Below are 15,874 nucleotides of genomic sequence, written 5' to 3'. Positions count from 1 at the left end.
CTCAGCTAAGGGCAGAGAGGACAAGGGCAGCTGCCTGTTTGCCCCTGTCCGGGACTGGTTGGGCCCAGGGCCAGAGATGCTGCACCTTTACATATTCACCAGCACACACCCTACCCAATCCACAACCAGATTAACACACTCACAGCAAATGTACTCTACTCAATTACTACAAACTAACCCTAAAAAAAATTAAATATCTCAGCACCCACTGCAAAACCCCACAAACCACACCTTACAGCCTTCTACCCCAACACAGACACATTTGCACCTTTACTTACATACAAAACACCACTTTATCCTACTCAACTAACCAATCCACTCCTCATGAAAACAACCCAAATCAACACCATACCTAAAGATATCCCATCAAGACACACACACCCTTCTCTAATTACTCCTAACAGATGCCTTTTTGTAACAAACCTATACTCAGCCTTCCATCTTTTCATCCATCAACACCTCTTCTTTTTACCTCAATAACACAACCACATAACACTTATACTCCAAAACACCACACACATTACCTCTATTAGCAATCAAATCGTACACAAACCTTCTTACCTCTTGTTCTTTTCCTCACTAATCCTGTTTAGGTTCCGGAGTAGTATGATACCCTCTGAAGAAAATGTCAACATCTCATCAGGGGTAGCAAGCGCTATATAAATACAAACCCTTCTCTCTTCTATTCCTCCACTATCCTTTTTCAATCCAAATAACAAATTAACATATCCACAGCTGAAAATAAATTTTATATTTCCCTAAACTAATTTACCAATAATCCTCTTGGGTTACAGAGTAGCTTGCACACACCGCAAAGCACTTCAACACCTCATCAGGTGTAGCAAGTGATATATCAATGCAAACCCTTCCCTCTTCTATCCCTCCACTATCCTTTTTAATCCATACAACAAACTAACATGTCTACAGTTCATATTAATTTCATATTGCACTATACTAGTTCACCACTAATCATTTTTGGGTTGCGGAGTAGCATACTACTCTGTGAAAAGCGCTTCAACACCTTATCAGCGTTATCAAGCGCTATATAAATGCCAACCCATCCCACTTCTATCGCTCACCAATCCTTTTCAATAGAAAAGTCTAATACATCCACCGCTAAAATTAATTTTCATAATTCACTATACTAATTCACCACTAATCCTTTTTGAGTACCGAGTAGCGTGTTACTCACCGAAAAAGCACATTGATACCTCGTTAGGGGTAGTAAGTGTATATATAGATGCAATTACAATTATAGCCTCAAATCAATGGAGTGCGTATTTCAAAATGAAACGCGCATATTTAACTGCAGGAAAGAAGAAAAACAAAGGGCTGGACGTTGTGTTGATTCTTTTACTCATACAGCAGTAACCTCTTAGCCGAGTGTCATTCAGGTGCGCTGCTTCCATTGGTGCAACAGGTGCAGTGGGATTGGAACCTAGAGTGTCCAGGTGCCCGACAATGCTGGATCTTGCCATGCCAACAACAGTCAAAGGAGCCATTTTCTTTGCTTGCACGAGGTTCCTTGGCAAAGACAAAAGTCTCCCTCATGACGAAAATAAATCTACAATCGAGTGGCATCCTTGGTACGCTACTGGTGTCATCAGGAGCAGCCCAACCACCTATCTATTGACTTTAATCTTATTGGGAAGTTCATTCTGAAAAGCCGCAGCAAATCGTTTACAGCGTGGGTGTAGTTCTAAGTCTCTATGTAAATACTTCTCGTTAATGAAACACTGACCTCCTCCCTCTCTTCAACAGAACAGGCTCACGCACAATCTTGTACTCTGTCGTCTAACATCTGTCATCACACTTATTGATGACACTAAAAGATGTACCTGGGTGTGTTCCTTTTAATTGAATTCATAGTATATTTTACAGGTGTCCAACACTTGATGTACGCAGTCGATAGTATATTAAACGGTGGAAAAAACCTTGCCAGTCTGTCACCCTTTGCACAAAGTGAAAATGAAAGCAAAGTAACGAAAATGCAGTATTCAAATGGCCTCAGTCTCTTCATACATCTCTCTTTGAAAACAGGGTGTAAAAGGCTTGGCAGGTACATTGTCACTCAACCCAGCAGCAAGGGATGCACAACAAAATTAAGCCTGCTAAGAACTGAAATTAACTCCACCCCAGATCACCTCTGAAAAAAGGAGCACAATTTATCCTTACACTATTACACAAGGGGCAACAAATAGCCTTAACAGAGACAAGTGCCCTCAAAATAAATCTCACCTTGTATGACACCATGGTAAAGAAACTGAAGCATTGCCCTGGAAACTACAAGAGCAAGACACTGCACGACACACACAAGGCTTCATTCCCCTCTGAGTATCCGCCAGAGATTTTATCTGCTTCAGATAGAGTCAGCGAGTGAAATAGCAGCTTGGCGGAGTTAATATATACTTTGTAATTCTGATAGGGCTGTTAACATAAGTTGCTGGGCTCCTTAGAATTAAAAGGGACTTTGTAATCATGGATAAAGAACAGGAACCCATACCAGTGACAAACATGGATTACCAACCCTCTCGTTATAAGCTGCTGGAATTTATTGTTAAGAAAGAAAGATTTGTAGGGTTGACTTTTTGACCATTATTCAGGAAAGTATTTTGTGTACTGGATAGGCACATGCTGGTACAACCTATAAAACAAACTAGCATGCTTGTTAAATAATGGCATCTATGACGTTTGAGATGTTATCGGTGATGTTATAAATAATGTCATAGACCATGTCCTGAGTCATGTTAAATGTGAGGTGCATGGCGGGAGCGCAAGTTATAGTTAGTGCTGCTAACTGTAACTGGTAAATTTAGGTTTTTTCAAGTTCAAAACATTAATGTTATTTTTGCATATTCACCTAACTATGGAATTACTGTAAACTTTCTTTTTTTCAGTGAACTTCTAAGGTTTTTAATTATACAAAAACAGATCTTTTATCACACTTTACTATAACGTTACTTTAACCTTTGCTTTTCTACAGTGAATTTTCAAGGGTTATTTTTGAAAGTAAAATAATATTTTATACATCAAGCCAACCCCAGGCTGTGCTTTGGGCGGTTGGCCTTAGGGCCTTTAGTTTTTTAAAAGGGAGGGGGATCATGCGGCCCTTCTTGAGAATCATTAAGTCCATAAGGCCCAGGGACCCCAGAGGCTTATGTTTATTAAAGGGGAGGGGGGCTAAGTGGCCACTCTCCTTGAGCCTTATAAGGCCCTAGTGATCCCTAGGGACCTATATTTTTTTAAGGGAGGGGGGCCCAGCGGCCCACTCAACTAAGGATTATTAGGCCCTGGGGCCCCATCCCTCAGGAATGTTTTTACTAAGGGAAGACGGCTGCTCAGTCCCCCTCCTGGTGCCTTTAAAAGGTCCTTGGGACACCACCCTGAGAGCATATCTCTTTTTAAGGGAAGGGGGCCACGAGGCCCACCTCCCTAAGCCTTATTGGGCCCTGTGAACCCCATCCCCAGGTCCATTATATTTAATTAAAGGGGAGGGTCCATGTGGCCCACCTCTCTGAGCCTTATTAGAAACCCTAGGTAGTGAACTCCGATCCGCTCGTGGAGTTTGCGGAGTTTCCTGCACTCCGCGTTACGCAGGGCTCGCAGAGTGGAGGTTTTTTTCTCGCTCGCATTCACCAATGTCAAGTTGGCGAGCGAGGAAAATCCACCTCCCGGCGAAATTTTTCCTTGTTCACTCTCGCCAACATCAACTTAGCGAGCGCGAAAGTGGAAAATAAGCTTCCCGGCGCGATTTCTCAAAGCGGGTGGTCAGGTTTCTCATTGCGAGTGGTCGTGTATGCTCGTGACCGCTCGCATTGAGAAACTACCCGATCGTGTTGAGATAGGTGCAGCTCGAGTAAAAATCTACTTGAGCGGCAGAAAAGGTAAGCTTGCGCTGTCCATGGTTCTGTTCGCAATGATTGCACAGTGCGGACAATCATCCGGCACTGTGCAATCACCATTTTTCTACCAAACTCTGCCGCTTGCGGAGCTCCGCGTAGTGCAACAGAGTTTTTTTGCACTTCGCGTAATGCAACTCCGTGAACTCCGCCCAGGGATACTTATTAGACCCTCCAGCCCGATCCCTCAGAGTCTTTTTGTCAAAGGGTAGGTGGGCCACCTGCCCCTCTTGCTGAGCTTTATTAGGCTGTGGGAACCCAGCAGCTATTTCTACTGCTCCCTCTGGGCGGGAGCAATATTTGGATCTTTTTCCCTGCATGCACATCTGTGTGGGCAGGGAAACAGATCAAAAGTCTGCTCCCAGCTGTCAGTAGCATTTTTAAAACTCCTGCCGGCTGAAATCAGACTTAGTGTTTGCTCCTGCTTGGTGGAACATTCAAAAATGCTTCTGCCAAGCATGAGCAAACACTGGTTGTTCTGCCCACAACTATGGTGAGCTTCCTGGGACATAGCTAGTGACCCGGCCATGGGGAATGGAGTCCCCAGAGCCCTTATTAGTTCAGAGAGAGGACAATCAAGGCCCCCCTTTCAAAGAGTTTAGTGGCCTCAGGGAATGGGTCCCTGGGGCCTTTAGCGGCTATTGTCCCCCTCCCCTTTTCTAGAAACTTCAGCCTAGAACAAGGCCTGTGAAGAGAGGGGGCTGCAGTGCCCCTCCCTCCTATATTACTGAAATCAGCCCCAGGGGATGGGATCCCCAGGGCCCCTGGGGGCTCGAGAAGGTGGGACCTGTCCTTCCATGCAAATTTTGGCCCCCCAGGACCTTTTCATGGCTCAGGGTGGGGGTAGTTCAGCCCTCCCACCTAGTGAATACAGTCAGGGCCCATAATGAAAGAATGCAGTCCGGCTGCAATTTAGTTTTTTAATCTCTCAGAATCGCAGCAATTTATACAGCTTTTTTTCCTGTTTTTGGCTCCAGGGTTGTTCCCTTTAGGTACCCCCATGGGCCAGGATATCCCTACCCTGCTCCCTTATATTAATTTTCTTTTTTTTACTTCAGGACAGGAGACTAAGTACCCGAGTCCTTAAAGGTTGCCAGCAACATTTTTCTCATGTTGCTGACAGCCAATCAGAGTGCTCACTCCTGAAGGAGTCTAACTCCCATGGGCGCAAGATGGCCCAGGGGAAATTAAGCTCCCTAGGCCAATCAGAATGCTCCTTTTTTGACCTGGTGCTCCCACAAGAGTCTCCCAAACCTCTCGAAGACCCAACCATCCAGATATACTATTATTTTTAAAACTTAATTTCTCAAAAACTACTGAACAGAGTAAAACCAAATCATAGAAAATACACATGTGGGCCAAGATTTAGATTCTGGACAAATTTGGTGGAATTCCGTTCAACAGTTTTTGTTGTAGCTCTGCCTAAAAAAATGTATGGAAAATGCATGGGGATTTTGGGACCCCTTTTTTCTCATCCCCCGCTTGGCAGATGACTTTGAAACTTTCCAGGCACAAATTAGTCAAACAGTAGCACCTTTTTGGAAAGCGTTGTGAAGATTTGCTAAAAGGGGCCAAAGTAATTAGCAAAACAAAAAATGGGACTGCCACTAGGCAATGATTATTCATGTATGTGTGTGTATATATATATATATATATATATATATATATATATATATATATATATATATATATATATATATATATATATATATATATATATATATATATATATATATATATATATTCACACAAAAACATAGGTTTCAGGGATGTTATAGATAGTTGATCATTTGACTCATATAAAACCTGAGAAATTCGCCTGTTATACTTAGTTGAGCTAAATATAATTTGCCCCCCGCAATGCACTGGAGATGACATCACATATTACATCACTCATGACATGGTCAGTGACATCACTGATGACATCACTCATGACATCCCAAATTATATCACTGATGACATAATCCAGTGAATGTGTGCTTCTGGAAAGTTTAAATATTTTTCATATATATCTATGCCAAGGTGTATTAAAGAATGAATGCATTTACAAGTGCCTGAATGGATTATTTAGTAGGTGCGTGACGGACTGTATAAGTGAGTGTTTGAACATGTCTTACTGAATGCATGGGTTAGTGACTAAACTGTGTGAACGTTTGTATTAGTCTCTCAGTTGGTGTGTAAGCGGCTTCATGGGTTGGTGAGTAGCTACATGAGTGTCTATATGGGTTATTGATTTGTTGTCTGAGTGTCTGTATGGGTGCCCGAGTGTCTGTGTTTTGTGACTCTGTACATAGATGTCTGAGTGCGTGATTCTCTGGTTGTATGGATTCAAAAGTGCATCTGGGAAGGGCTGTATGGGTGAGTTAGTGTGTGTATGGGTGAGTTGGTGAGTGAATGAATGTCTCAGTGGTATATGTGTGAGTAACTACATATGTTTTAAGGCAGTATATGTGAGTGTTGGAATATATAAATGACTATATGTTATTTGAAGAGTGTGTGTATAAATGAGTGTTTACTTGTATCAGTGATTGTATAAGGCAGTAAGTATGTGTTAGTATCTGCATAAATAAGTGCTGTGGTGTGTGTATAAATACCAGAGTTGGTGTGTATAACTGTATACATGAGTAAATTGGTATGTGATTGATTCTTTGCATGACTGACTAGGTGTGTGAGTAAGTCTATGGATGAGTAGCGGAGTGTTACTGTTTGTATAGGTGTATGAATGCATATCATAGTACTGTATTGATGAGTAACTGCATGTATAAGTGACTGGATGTGTGAATAGACCTAAGAAATAGTGGGTGGTATATAGTATCTGGCATTGTTGTGTGTATGGTTAAAAAACTACTAGTCTGTATTTTAGAGTGCATGTATCAAACTTTATATTAGGGCATCAGTATATGCATCAGATTTCCACGTGGATGATGTCATCAGTGATGTCATCGGTGATGTCATTTGAGATGTCATCAGTGATGTCACTGACCATGTCATGAGTGATGTAATATGTGACATTATCGCCAGTGCATTGCGGGCGTGCGAGTTATAGTTAGCTCAACTAGCTATAACAGGTGAATTTCTCTGGTTTTATATGAGTCAAATGTTCAACTAACTATAACATCCCTGAAATCTATGTTTTATTAAATGAATTTCTAAGGTTTTTTAAATGCTAATTCCTAACTATAACGCCTGTAAAACCTATGGTTTGTGGATTTCAAAGGTTTTTTAAATGTTAATTTCATATTTTAATGTTTATAAAACCTATATTTTTTCTATTATATTTTTAAATATTTTGGAACTCTATTATACTTCTTTTTTTTTTACTTTAACAAGTGTTTAATGTTTTATATCGTCCCCCAAAAATATGTATCTCTTTTTTTTGGGGGGAGAAAACTGCACTCCCATACCGGTAGCGTACCAAACTCCATCACCATGCAAATCCGATCCACCATATAGCTAAACTCGTAAATGATGCGCATTTCGTATCCGATGGGTTTGTGACACCGCGTTCCGTGTAACATCATATATGCATGAAGTCGCCCCAGCTGCTACTTTGGTATCCGACGTGTACGCTTTACCAAGCCAGATGTTATGTCATGTATTCGCGCCCATGGCGCGTTGCGTATGCGGCGAGTGCACGCCGCCAGGCCCTGTGTTACATCACAGATGTATGGTGTCGCGCCGGGTACGCTATTTCCTCATTTTTTTGTCTATCTAAATAACTTTAAACAGTACATGACAGCAAGCGATAATCTAAAACCTTTTAAACATTTATATATTTCTAACTGTAATAAACTTATATTATGATAAATATATTTTCTAAAAATTGCACCAGGTGCAGCCTCCTTGCGTGATTGCCATGTGACCCTAAAAAAAAGCATTTGATTGCTTCACAACATTTCGCATTTTAACAGTTGGAAAACCCCACCCATTTCAGTCATTCTCTCTACAGCATTTGATGAGACACCTCTTCCCCTGTGACGTCAAAACTGCAAAAGAAACACACATAAGAACACTTCCTGTCCAGGCATGAAATTAACAACGCCCAGATCCTCCGAACAATTATTCACACCCCTACGCTGCTAGGGCGTACGCAAGCCCAGTCCACTTTGCATACGTATAAATAGGATAACGACGACACCACATGTCCCACTTCTTCCGCACAGTGCTGGGGGAGAAGTGGGCTACATCAGCCTGGGTGTGCAGATGCGAAAAAGTGATGTTGCAGTGCATAATGATGTGATCTCAGACCTCATTCAGTCACATGTCTGTCTCATTTTAAAGACCTGCTGGACCGTACTGTAGGCCTGAGCCAACAAGCAGCGCTGCCCTACAGACATGTGGTGTTGGCTTTTAGGGCACTGTAGTGAGCTCATTACTAAGTGTACATGCACAGAGGCTTGTGCCAGTGCATTACACGCACACATTTTGCTTCTAGCATGCGCTCTGTTCCTTTGTATGTGAACCTTGGTATAATATATTATTATTTGACCTTGTGTATTATCGTGCACTCCATCTCCTCTTTGAACCAAGATTACCACTAACACTTGGTAGATCGAACTTCATAAACGAAGGATGCACTCAACTGGTGTTTTCTATTAAGCTTGAAGTAAACCTTCATTTACCTCCAGGCATTTCCACCATTAAATTATTTCTCCATTTTCAGACACTGACTTAATTGACCCATGGAACTCCCTCCACGGGCCGTGGCTGGATCGTATTTCAAAAACGAAGGATGCACTCAACTGGTGTTTTCTATTAAGCTTGAAATAAACCTTCATTTACCTCCAGACATTTCCACCATTAAATTCTTTCTCCCTTTTCAGACACTGAATTGATTGAGCCAAAATGGGCGGAGGGGGTTCTCACCCCGCCATGATGCCCTTAGCATTCTGACGCCTTCCATTGTGATATCAAGACACCGTCCCCGGCCAGATACCTGCTCTCCCACCCTACAAAGGTACCCCGGACTCGGAGCTTGCACCAACACATCGTTGGACACACCAATGGTGGCAGGTTTTCAGTGAAGCCTCGGTGTGCAGGACCTAGAATTGAGCACAGTGCGGGGGAAGGTGCTGGGGTGCAGCACCCTGGGTGCACAGGTACAGGCAAGTGATGTTATCGTAGCTAATTATATAATCTCTAGCCTCACTCATATGTTTTATTTTAAGGACTTGCTGGACCACTCTCTTTCGCGTGGACCCCAGCATCCTAGACAAATGAGTGACACTCATAAACATAAACACTGAGGGCTCCTCCTCCCTCTCTTCTTTTGACTCTCCCTCCCCTTTTCCCTTCCACCCACTCCCTCTCCCTCCCATTCTCACTATCTTTCTTTTATTCGGACTACCATTCTTTTCCTCTTCCACATGGCAGACATACTTATGTTTCATTTTTGTGTTTCAGGTTTTGTACGCTGCTTCCGGAGGAGTCCCACCCACGTATTTCATGTTATACTGTTGTTTGTTCTAATAAACTTGCGTTTCAATTTATTTGTATTGTTTAAATAAAGGTTATTTTTTTCCAATAAATAAGTGAGTGTATAGGTCTTGTTTTTCTGACAACACTTGTCTGTAGTTTATTGTAAAAATCGTCTCTTTGTAGGAGGTTATCGGGGAAAACATTTGTAATTTTTTGATGCACCTACCAAATATAAACCAACAGACTATTACATAAATGAAGCCTGTGTAATTCTACAACTGCAGGGGTTCTATGAGTGTATCATTTTATAACACCATGAGTACTGCCCGTGTGATTACAGAACCAATAAGGCACTGCCTAGGACCACCGCGGCTTCAGGGACTGCCGAGGCCCACCCACGGAGGGTGGCAATCCCCGGACTTCAGGTGGCCTTGAATCCCCCCGAACAATTAGTAAACAATACCTGGGAAGGTGGGGATCCCCTAGGCTGCAAAACATCTCTGTGCCCTTCTGCACCTAATTTACATGTGGCATTAAGATCCCCAGTCCTACAGAGACCCTGCAATATAATATTAGGATTGGCCACAGAACATTATCCACCAGGAGCCTAATTTAATACAACAAGTGAGACCCCGCTTTTTTTTCTCCATTTTTACCATCAGGATCCGCTCTATTAAAGCGATACAAGGTTTTCCTCCTCTCGCTTCAACTAGTCGAACACGGATTTGCTATCGCAGGGTGGAAGCCATGCACCTGCCCTCTAATAGCAAACATAAATGTAACGCGAATGCACACCCCGGGACATTGTATGAGGTGCGCCTGGGAGGTTGCGCTCCCTAGGACCATGATTCATTGGTTAGTATAAACGCATAATAACACTACTTACCCACATTTAGTACAGCGAGCAGAGTGGAGTGAAGAGGCAGAAAAAGTGCAAAATCAAAAAATATAAATCCTACCAGAGGTTGGATGACATAGTTCAATGATCCGATGACCCTGGGATGAGTAGAAACAGCTACACGAAGATAACAAGTCTTCAACACAACGCAAGCAACTTTTAAATATTGGTGAGGGCTGCCTTCTTTTTACCTTCTCCCGCTTGTCGCCAAATTTATGTAGTGAAGAGGCAGACAGCATTGGATCCGATAAGTAGATTTATTGCAGGAAAACAAGACACCTTAAACACCTTCTCCAGCACCGTGTACAAACTCCCCAAGGTTCGCCTCATGACAACCCTACATTCTAACAATACATACTTACAATCTAGTACAATCACATACTAACATTCTACTATGACTTTCTATTGGAATACTACACAGAGCACATGACTTTAAAGCAATGAGCTCATGGTTTCATCCAGGAGTTTCGAGACCGGTAGGGGTGAGTATTTCGCTTTCAATTTCCCATATTATATAAACGCTAACTAACGCTACTTCCACAGGTATACTACAGTGCCCAGAGTACATCACTTTACAGCAATGAGCTCCCGATTTAGGCTCACAGTTTATTCCCTGAGTCTTCAGACAGTAGAAGAAAGTAGTTCGCTACCCACTCCCTATATACTATAAACGCATACTAAAACTACTTACACAGTTATACAACAACGGCTAGTATCCTACAGCGCCCAGAGCCCATCACTTTACAGCAATCAGCTCGGTTTGATCCCTGAGTCTTCACACCGGTAGGCATGAGTACTTCGCTTCCGGTATAGAATAAACACACAATAGCGGTCAGTAGTTCGCTTCCCACTCCCTGTATGGTATAAACGCCTAGTAACACTACTTGCACACGTATACTACAGCTGCCAGAGCCCATCCCTTTACAGCAATCACCTCGGTTTGATCCCCAAGTTTTCACACCGGTAGGCGTGAGCATTTCGCTTCCCGCTTACGTTATAGTATAAAAGCACGATAGTGGTCAGTAGTTCGCTTCCCACTCCCTGTATGGTATAAACACCTGCTAACACTACTTGCACACGTATGCTACGGAGACCAGAGCACATCACTTTACAGCAATGAGCTCATGGTTTTGTCTTTCGGTTTCATCCCCGAGTTTAGCAGCATATCATCTCAGCACCATGTGATTCTGAGCAACACTGCACTTTCAGACCGGTAGGAGTGACTACTTCGCTTCACACTCGCTAGAGCACACAGTGCTCCTACCCTCCTTTCTACTTTTTTTCCCCTTTTTATCCTTACTCGCTTCAACAGTATCACAAAATGGCAGCCAACACTTCCTAGTTGCAACCGCTCGCAACCAAAAAGCAGCAAACTCGTGCTTGTAATGCCTCAGCCAATCAGATGGCAGAATTCCCAAATATCGATATCTGTAAATTTTGATATTTCTCCAAAACTACTGAACGGATTTACAGCAAATAAACAAAAACGGGCTTTCTAGATCAAGACGCTTCTCACTGCTAAATTTGGGATAGTTCAGTTCACCCGTTTGACCTGTAGCCTAGTCAAAAGTTTCCTATGAAAATTAACATGGAGAAAACAAGTCTTGGGACCCCCCTTTTATCTCGGCCCCCCCTTGACCAATCACCCCCAAACTTTCAACATAGGAGCTGATATGAAAAAATAATTAGTTTGAAGAATTTCATGAGATTCATCATTTCACGCCAAAGTTATAGGCAAAACACAAAATTTTCTTCCTATGGAAACTAGTTCCTAACTCTATAACTACCTACTGGTGGTCGCCAGCAGGTAATTATAGTTAGGACATAGTTTCCATAGGAAAAGCTATTTTTGTTTTCCCAATAACTTTGGCGCCGGTTCACGGATCTTCAAGAAATCTTCAGAACTAATGATCAGCTCTAGTCAGGTCCGGTCTTCATAGTTTCAGGGTGATTCGCCAAGCGGGGCCCAAAAAAAAGGGGGCTCCCAAAACATATTTCCCCCATGTTAATTTCCTAAGGAAATTTTAGACAAGGCTACAGCCTGAACTGCTAAACGGAATTACACCAAATTTGGCAAAAAGGTAGCCCTTGGTTCAGAAAGAGTCCTTTTTCTTAAATGGCGTAAATCTGTTCAGAGTTGCTGAGAAACTTGAAAAAAAGTTTCAATATCTATGGCCGTGGTAGGTTCGCGAACGCTTTAGACCACAAGCTTTACTGTGATTGGCTGCCAACACTCCAAACCAGGAATTGTTGGCAGCTGTTTTGTGACTCGTTAGTACAGAGTCACAAGAAAACAGTGAAACAAGGGTGAAAAACAAGAAAAGGGGGCAGGCTAGAAACACCCTGACCCCCTAGGCCTGCTCAGGGAGTCCAACAAGCATCCCCAGGGCCAGAAAAAGCATTTTTTTAAAAATAATTTCAGCAGAATTTTCTCTGGGGTCGTGAATCCAGCTAGAAATATAAAAATAAAACAAATGGAGTGCGGGCTCCTGTGCTTTATTTAAATGAGGCCCCCGGGTGGGCCAGGTCCTGGGGATATTGCTCCCGGCGCACATCTCTGTTGTGAATGCAAGCGGGTGTGTGGTGCTCAGCGCAGCCCGTAATGAACGCAATGGGTGCACGGCCCCATAATGTGAACGCGATGGGTGCTTTGCGTTCTTCGCGGCCCCCTGTTGTGAACACGAAGGGTGCGCACCTCTAAGTCACGCTGGATGGGCGACTCCAAGCAAAAATAAAAAAATTTCATATAAACGTAGGCTAATTGGGTGGCTCTAAAAAGAGCCCTTGTGTTTAATATAAGTTTCTTGCAGCTACATGTAAGTTTGGATGCAGAGCTTTAGGTTGTTGAGAAACACTCTGTTCCCTTCAGAAGTGAAGTGTACTCCATTACTTCTGTAGATGACCTCCATATGGAAACGTAGATTGTTCTTATATGTGTAGCCCATTATATGGTCTCTGAAGTAAGCAGAAACAGCTTTATTGACATTCTTTCTAGCTTTCTCAATCTGAGGACAACATTGAGTGGACCGTTCCATTTCTGTCTGTGGCATATGTTAGGCAGTTTGGGGGAAAAGCAACATCAATTCTGCACAGGTGTCCTTCATTAGCATTTCCAGACCTACCCCAGTCGATGTGCCTAGGTCATTGCCACCACTGTGCACAATCATGAGCTCAGGTGGTTGGAGATGTGAAAAGGTTTTAACCAAAGACATCAATTGGTGCCACTTTAATCCTCTCTGTCTCTGTGTAAAAGAAAATCCTGTCTGAGTGTGTGAGATTTTTCATTCAACAGATTTATTTGCAAGGTGTGTTATATATTTTTGAGGTTTATTTAAAAAAAGATTTGACATTATTCTAAAACTGTGTTGTTTGAAATATGTTATTAAATGTAGAGATGTATATTGGAAACAGTTTCATTGTACTTGAAGTTTGTTTAAAAAAACAATCTGTACAATAATATATATATATTTTTAAGTCTGTTCAAAGGTTTAGCTGAATAATGACTCAAACTTTCAGATAGCTGGTTGAAGATGCAGTACAAATGTGTATTTTGAAAGATGTTCATATCAGGTGTAGTTTATTAGGTATAATTTTTTCTACTCTCTACAAGGAGACGCCCCGTTGCTGGGGCAGCCATGCGCTATATAAGATCCCATAACATAACATAACATAACATAACATAACAGGTATAGTTTAATAATACTGCATAATTATAGATACTTCGGTAAAGATGTAGCACAACTGTGGTGTTTGAAAGATGATCATACAAGGTTTTAAGAATGAGGTTTTTGTTATTAGTTTGTACAGAAGGTAATGTTTAATTATGGCATATAATTAAAAATAGAATGGTGAAATAAGGTGCTGTTAATTAGGTTTCTTTTTGTACTTTAAGCAAAAGTATAGTTGAATGATGCTACATAATTTTAGATACTAAGCTGAAGATATATGTGGTTTTAAAAATGATCATTACATGTGTTGTTAATTGTTCTCCTTTCTAAAGTCTTTTGTAATAACCCAAGCACTAACTCATGCACTGCTACAATCACCTGTGCACTTTCCATACAGTTCAGTAATCTCCCTGTTACTACCTATACAGTCCTCCATTTACCCATCCAGCTCCGTGTACTAATCCAATCAGTCCGCCAAAACCCAAGCACTTATAAATTCACCATGCACTTTCCTTACAGTACTGTAATCATCCAGTCACTAACCATGTACTGATGCAATGATCCAGGCACTAACACATGCAGTGCTACAATCACATGTGCACTATCCATGCAGTCCTCTAACCACCTACACATTACTGATTCACTTCTCCAATTACCCAGTTAGTACCCATGCAGGAGAAACAGCCTTAATAACGAAGTTTGAAAGACAACTGACCTGAACAATGAAGCCCAAATAACAGCCAATCTGTTAACCACGACATGCTGAACTACAACTTACATGAACAACGACTAAAAAAAAAATGACCTGGCAACTGGACAATAGGTGGCACCATTGTAATAACAATGACAAGCCTTTCCAGACTCGGTCCCGCTCCTGTACGTGTAACTGGTGCTCGATGTAAGGCAAAATTATTTTCAGGTGTTTTGATTGGAAAAACCTGTGCTTGCTCGTTGGAAAGTTGGACAGCTGATTCACGATTTTACTGAAGATGAACACCCAATGTGTGCACATAGTTGGTAGGTGTCAAGCAATGGCCCATGACAGCAACGTTTTACTGCACCCAGAGTGTGGGGTTTCTATAGTTTGTGATTTTTATCTTTCCCAACATGCAACCTTTCAAGGAGATTCTCAGTTGCAAGAGAGAATCTACAGATAAGGGGCAAATTTAAAGGAGAATTTTACATAGATGCGCTACAGTCAATGAACAGTCATGTAAAACTTCATTTTCTCCACTACCTGCATCACTTGTGGTTTTTGACATTTTTTAAGGCGATTGTGCTAAAAAACGCACACTGGACACCATGTTATCAAGGTTATCTTAAAGCTGATCAAAACTCTTGGGGTATGACATGAGAGTACTGAAACATTCAACTTTATCTGAGATTGCACCGTAAAATTATTTTTATCTTAAATGTTTTTGGGTGAAAACACATGTTTACCCAAATAACCTTTGAATGATTCCTTTTGTGAAAAACAACAAAAATATTTGGGCCCAAGTAAGAATTTTCCATTTTACCCTCTTTTGCAGTGTTTGAACATGATGAGGTATTAATTTAGAAAAGAGGCGGTTGTTAACACTCGCCATCCCAATAGCTTAAGGTGAAAGGCAGGGGTGGGTCTGCAGCAAACAAGCACCGCAGTTTGCTGAACAAAGCCCAGCCCCGGCACAGTGAAGGAGAGGTTGGCGGACGGTTACCGGGTACACAGGTGCAGAGAACTCCGAAAAATATATACCTGCTCAAGGTACGCTTATTTACTTATATTTTGTCACTGTGAAGGTTCCACCCTCTTGATAAGGAAATATAGTACTTTAGGCAGGTACTGTGTTGAATAGAAAGTGCCTGCATATCTTCAGTACTGGTCTAATAAATGTACTGGAGGGCACTGGTACTTATCTGTAACAAACAGATATTTTGAGGTTCTTGGGGAAATTGTTAGAGAAGGCTTTTCGTATTTTGGTAGAGTACTTTCGTGGTTTAGGAACTCGTTG

The sequence above is a fragment of the Lissotriton vulgaris genome, chromosome 4_1, assembly GCF_964263255.1.
Source record: "Lissotriton vulgaris chromosome 4_1, aLisVul1.2, whole genome shotgun sequence".
NCBI lineage: Eukaryota > Metazoa > Chordata > Amphibia > Caudata > Salamandridae > Lissotriton > Lissotriton vulgaris.
This window is presented reverse-complemented; position numbering follows the sequence as displayed.